This window comes from Triticum aestivum, chromosome 1A (genome assembly GCF_018294505.1).
Source record: "Triticum aestivum cultivar Chinese Spring chromosome 1A, IWGSC CS RefSeq v2.1, whole genome shotgun sequence".
Taxonomy (NCBI): domain Eukaryota; kingdom Viridiplantae; phylum Streptophyta; class Magnoliopsida; order Poales; family Poaceae; genus Triticum; species Triticum aestivum.
In genome coordinates, this window is record NC_057794.1 from 58663495 (window position 1) to 58670227 (window position 6733).

At 46.6% G+C, this 6733-nt stretch overlaps 1 pseudogene; it reads left to right on the forward strand.

Annotated features, from left to right (window-relative positions):
- The first annotated feature begins 449 nt into the window (after positions 1 to 449).
- Positions 450 to 2315, forward strand: LOC123092083 (uncharacterized; annotated as a pseudogene).
- The last annotated feature ends 4418 nt before the right edge of the window (positions 2316 to 6733 follow it).

Genomic DNA, 6733 nt, shown 5'->3' on the forward strand with positions numbered 1-6733 from the left:
ACATAGATGTCGTTATCGTGCACGGGTACTATGGGGAGGCAGTATTTTCCTTTGCCGCACGACTAAGAGGGTGTTTGGATCACTAGTGACTAGAGACTAGAGACTAGTAGTAGTCACTTTTAGTCAGTAAACCTCCAAACACCCCTGACTGATGGGTGACTAAAACTAGTTTAGTCCCTAGCCACCCCACCCCCAACTAAAAGTGACTAAAGTCTCTCCTCTAATTAATTGGCGGGCCCATCCTGTTGCGGGTGACGCATCTGCCGCCCCATCCCCTTCGCACGTAGGCAGGGGGCAGCCGCTCCCCTTTCCACTCCGCCGCTTCCCTTTCCACCGCCGCCGCCGCACTCCGCCGCCGCGGCAGCACTCCGCCGCGCCGCTCCCGCGTCCGTACTCCCACCGCGCCGCGCCCGCAGCACTCCGCCGCGCCGCGCTCCCGCGTCCGTACCATGGACGACGACGGCGAACTCCCCTTCGATTTCTTATCGCAGACAACGTCTTCCAGTGCTGCGGTGCACCACATCGACGAGGATGTGTGGGGGATGACGCCCCCTCGTCTCCGGGGATCCGCCGGCCGTGGCTTGGTGGCAGGAGGGCTCGAGCGTGGCTCGGTGGCAGGGGGCTCGGCTGCGGCTCAGTGGCCGAGGGGCTCCGCACTCCCATCGGGTTGGAGAACATCGACCTCAACGGCAACTCCGCCGTCGCCGCCTCCTACCCCAACATGGGCATGTACACGCACCTTTTTCATCCCGGGAGTGCGGCCGGCCATGGTGTGCCCCTCCAGCGGACCAGATCGGACGGTGTGGCGCAGCGGCAGGGTCGTCCACCTCGCCAAGGTCTCCCCCCAGTGAGGGCCCCAGATCATCGTGCCAAGCAGGTCGTCGCGACGTCGGGACGAGGTGGTGCTGGTTCAAGTCACTCAGGCAGCGGCAGGCAGCACCGATCATGGTAGAAGATGTTGAGGAAGAAGATGAACCAGCTGAGGAAGATGTTCAGGCAGAGGAAGACGACAGCATGCTGAACCAGCATATCCAGGTACAATATTTGTCCAATTGTTGTGTTTGCTTGAATGAATGTATGTTAAGTGGAAAGTAGAAAGTAGAAACTACAACTTGTTAAGTGGAAAGTAGAAAGTAGAAACTACAGCAAGGTGTTCAGTTTGGACAAATGAAAGAAAATAGTTGTTCATGCTACTTGTTCTGTCATATTTATCAAAAATAGTACAGTATCTGAAATAGTACTTGTTCTGTTTTCTCATACATTTTTTAATAGAGGCCAAAAACCAAGGCTAACTGGACAGACAGAAATACATTGACTTTATGTGAAATAGCTTGTGAGGAAATAGATGCTGGCAATTACGCTGGTAGAGTTTGGAGCCCTCAGGCGTAGAAGAATATGAGGGAGAAATATTGGGAAAGGGCAAAGTTGTGGCATCCAGGCAGGGAATTCAAGAACAAAATAACTAACTTGAAGGGCTTGTACAATGATTCGGTATGGTTGCAGCAGCAAACCGGCTGCGGCCGCGACTTAGATGGCGAAGTGACGGCAACTGCAGATTGGTGGGAGAAAGAAATCAAGGTATTTTTGCATATATTCTTGCTCCCTCTCCGTCAAGTGTTCATTTTTGCTTATGTTCCAATGACAAAAGATATATATGCTGATTTCTTTCTATTATTTCTTTTCAGGACAGACCAAATCTCAAGAAATTTAGAAATGGTAACCCTGAGTATATGCCCCTGTTACATGAGATATTTCATGAGGTCGCTGTGGATGGTTCATCTGCTTATGTTCCTGGGACAGAAGATTGTTTGGAGTTAAATAATGATGATGACCTGGATGGCAATGAAGGCTTTGTGTCCATCCCTATGAGTACCAACACTCAAAAGAGAGGGAGCCGCTCGGAGTTAAGGAGTACAGCTAGTAGTCCTTCAAAGAGAAGCAAAACTTTAGACAACATGCCTCGTACTCAAGGCAAAACTCGGGGTGCATTTGTAAAATATATGAAGGACATTGAAACTAAGTTGGAGAAGGAAAGTGAGAAAACAGACTCTATTTTGCAGGCTCTTGTGAACCAAGGCAATGAAAAGGTTAGGAGAAGTGAGGAACGTGCTCAGTCAGTAAAAAACTGTCAGAACCTTGTCATTGAGTGTGGAGCATCAGAAGAGTCAGTTGAGTACTTTGTTGCTTGTGATTTATTCAAGGAGAAACACAACAGAACTGTCTTCCAGAACATGAAGACCCCTGAAGCTAGGTTGATATGGTTGAAGAGATGGTGCAGGGCAGAGAACATGTATGCAGCAGATGGCGAGATATGAAGGCAGAATGATCTGTGTCAGCTAGTCTTGTGTCTTGAGTCATATGTGTCCTCTTGTGTCTTGAGTCATGTGTGTCCTCTTGTGTCTTGAGTCGTGGATGACATGATTTGTGGACTAATGTGGCCTTAATCATTATGTTTCTGGACAAATTATTATCTACCGATCTGTGTATTTGCATGTGTTGATGATATGTTCATTATGTCTATAGACTTCATGATTTCTATTTGTCTGTGCTTTTCTTGCAGAATGAGGAGGAATCTAGTGATGAGGACAGTACAGACCAAGATGATGAGTCTAGTGATGAGGACAGGACTGATGAAGATGATGACTCTAGTGATGAGGAAGAAGAATATACAAGGACCAATAGAGTGCTAGCACTACTTCATTTGAGGCGGCAGAGGCTCAACAAACTAGGTATGGTCGCCCACATGTTTGGTATGTACTACATGGATCGTTTCATGGTTAAAGGGGAAAGGAGAATTTTAAAAGCTAAAGAGTCTGGATATGAATGGGTAGTGAGAACTCTAGGAAATAGAACAGATTGCTACAAAATGTTTAGGATGTACCCACCGGTGTTTGATAAACTACATAATCTGCTAGTGGAGTCTTATGTACTAAAGTCAACCAAGAAAATGTCATCAGTTGAGAGTTTAGCTCTCTTTTTATATATAGTTGGATCTCCCCAATCTATTAGACATGCTGAGAATCGGTTTATCAGGTCCATGGAGACAGTCAGTAGAAAGTTTAACAAAGTTTTGGAATGTATGGTTAAGCTTTCCATTGACATCATTAAGCCACGAGATCCTGAATTTAGAGTTGTCCATGAAAGGTTAAGAGGTGCTCAGTGGTACCCATGGTTCAATGATTGCATTGGAGCAATAGATGGGACTCATGTGCCGGTTGTGGTGCCACCAAACAAGGTTCCATAGTATTTAAGCAGACATGGTTACTGTAGTCAGAATGTTATGGTTGTGTGTGATTTCGACATGAGATTCACTTTTGTGCTTGCGGGGTGGCCTGGATCGGTCCATGATATGAGGCCATTCAAGGATGCTCTTAGCCGATTTGATCACAAGTTTCCACATCCACCTTCAGGTACGAAACTTGAGACTCAGTACAATAGTTTTATGCCTTACATTGACATTTGCTAAAATGCATTGCCATGAACAGGGAAATTTTATCTTGTTGACTCGGGCTACCCCAACAAATAGGGTTATCTTGCACCGTATAGGGGCCAAAAGTATCATTTTCAAGAGTTCCATCAAGGCACCATGCCGAGAGGTAAAAAGGAGCACTTCAATTATACTCATTCTAGACTACGCAATGTCATTGAGCGTTGTTTTGGTGTCTTGAAAAATAAGTGGAGGATTCTTTTCAAAGTACCAAGTTATCCTCTATGCAAGCAAACAAAAATTATTGTGGCATGCATGGCCTTGCACAATTTTATTCGTGAAAGTCATTTGGCGGACAAGGAATTCGATAGGTGTGACAATGATGAGAGTTATCAACCTCTCCTTGAGGAAACAAGGAGGAGGAGGCGTCGTAACACTATGGGTGAAGCAATGGAGCTAGATTCAGTGGATATGAATCGAGTGAGAGATACGATTGCTGATGGTTTGTTCAACAGGCGTTGAGAAATTTCTGATGTTATTTATTTTGTTTCCAACATGTAACGTTATGGGACAATTTTAGTTTTCTTATGTGTGGACAGTTTTGATTTCCTTATGGGACAATTTCATGAGGGATAGTCTGGTGCTTGTGTTGCTTGCGTGAGGAGATAAAAAAAAGGTATTGAGAGCTGCTGTTGCATGGCGTGAGGGAGAAAAGGAACAGGACTTTGCTGCTTTCCTTCCTTGCGCGGGAGTATAGCGGTAGTTGCTGTTGCACAAGGGAGAGAAGAGAGATAAATGGAAGGGAGAGAGAAGAATTTAATACTGAGACATTTAATGCTGACTAGTAGTAGTCACCTTCCAAACAGGGCCTGACTAAAAACTTTTAGTCTGACTACTACTAGTCACATGACTAGAGAGTATCCAAACACCTTCTAACTCAATCAAGTGCCAGTTTTTGCAGCATGACTTTTTAAGTCTAATTGATGAACAGTGCAAGCTAGCTTTGCACCAAGCGAAGTTTCATCGGCCAACTTTTGTTTTACAGATCAAGTGTAACGCCCCATATGTAACTTGCCATATTTGTATTCCAACTCTTGCCATTTCCGGCACTAAGTTATGATATTCCTCGTTGTTGGCTTTCATCTTCTTTTTGTATTTTGTCTTTGTCATGCATCTCATATCATGTCATCATGTGTATCGCATTTGCATACGTGTTCGTCTCATGCATCCGAGCATTTTCCCCGTTTTCCGTTTTGCATTCCGGCGCTCCTATGTCCTCCTGTGTCCCCTTTTTCCTCTTTTCGTGTGCGGGTGTTAAACATTCTTGGATTGGACCGAGACTTGCCAAGCGGCCTTGGTTTAATATCGGTAGACCGCCTGTCAAGTTTCGTGCCATTTGAACTTCGTTTGATACTCCAACGGTTAACCGAGGAACCGAAAAGGCCTCGTGTGTGTTGCAGCCCAACACCTCTCCAAAGTGGCCCAAAGCCCACCTAAACCCCCTCCATCCTCTCGGTCGTTCGATCACGATCGCGTGGCTGCAAACCGTGCTCAATTTGGAGCCTCCTAGCCCCTTCTATGTATAAATAGGTTCTCCCCATTTCAAATCCCGGATCAAACACCACCCTAACCCTAGCCCTGCTCCCTCCGCGCTCCGGACACGTTCGGTCCGCGCCGGAAAAATCGCCACCAATGAACCGCAAGCCGCCACGTGCCCCGCCGCCGTCCTCTCTGCCGCCGGCCCGCTTGGCCCGTGCGGGGGCCCCGCGGCCCGCACCGCGCCCGCCGCGGCCCGCACCCAGCTCGCCCGCGCGCCGCCCAGCCACCTTCGCCGGCTCCGCCCCGCCACCGCACTGTTCGCCGTCGTCCGCCTCGCCGGCGCTGCGTGCCACCGACGCCCTGCACCGCCACCGCGCCCTCCTCCGCCTCCCCGCGCGCCGAGGCCAGATCCGGTGCCTCCTCGCGGCGCCATCCTCCTCCCGCTCCGGCAAGCCCCGGCCGGCCTCCTCCTCGACGCTGTCATCTTCCCCAGCGAGCTCCGGCGACGAACCTCGTACAACGCGCTCGATCTGGATCCGGTGCTATAGTGGAACCTAGGGTTGACCCCGTTTTCTGCCTAAGTTTGCTATATTTTTAGCATACTTCATCGCATCATAACTATGCATCTGTGGCTCCATTTTGGGCGTGTAGCATATCAAATTGTTCGTCTGGATGTGCACTTCATTTCATTCCATTGCACCATGTTCATTTGAGCTCATCTTGATGCCCTAAATGCTGTTGCAAAAGTGCAATGTAATGTTAGTTTCAGATTCTTAACAGATTATGGACATTTGTCATTTTTGCCATGTTTAATGTGTGCCTCCTGTGATCTTGAGCCCTACATGTGTTTTGTTGTATGCCATGCCATCTTTAAAGGGGTGTATGCCATGTATTTTTGTGATCATTGTGGTGACTAGCACAAGCATGCAAAATAGCTCTCGTGATGTTGTTGATTTCAGGGACTTAGAATTCTTCTAAGTCTTTTCCCTATTAATATTTTTATGCCATGTATTCTTGTTGCTACAGAGTGATCCATGCCTCTTTTGAGCATGTTCAGTAAGGATGATTTTGAGATATTGTTATGCTCTATCCATCCATGTCTTTGTTTGCAATTATGGAGCACCCTAGCATGACTCAATCTTGCTCTACTTTTGCTATAAAATGTTCCTGGCAGATTGTTTACATGTTAATCAATTTTGCCGAGGTTGTTGTAGTTGATCCATGCATGCTATGAGAGTGTTCTTGCCATGGTTAGCTTATTTATCATGTCTACTTGCTGGGTGTATGCTTAGTTTGTCATGCAATGCCTTGTGGTGAGTGCATCGAGATCGCAAACTTGCCTACGTAATTCTGTTTTGCCATGTTCCAGTTTTCTGCTAAGTCTGAATCTGTTAACGAAACTTGCTATGTTCACATGGTTGCCATTGTATTTTCTGATCCCTTTTGGCTTATGGTCAGTAAGGGACTTTTGTTATATGCTTTGAGTAGTTTCATGCCATTCCTTGCTTTGCCATGATATGTTCCTGTAGCATGTTGTTATCTTGCTCTAAACATTGCTTCCTGATGTTAAATCCTGACATGTTATTTCACTAAGTCTGTGAACCTGATATCTTTTGCACTTTTGCCATGCTTGTTTGAACCTGCTATTGTGTGAATTAGCCGTAGCTCAGTGTTCATCTTTTGTCAATCATCTTGAGTGGATCACTGCCATGTGCTTTGTGGCTATGTTAGAGTGCAGTAGCTTTTTTTTCTTGATACATTTAGATG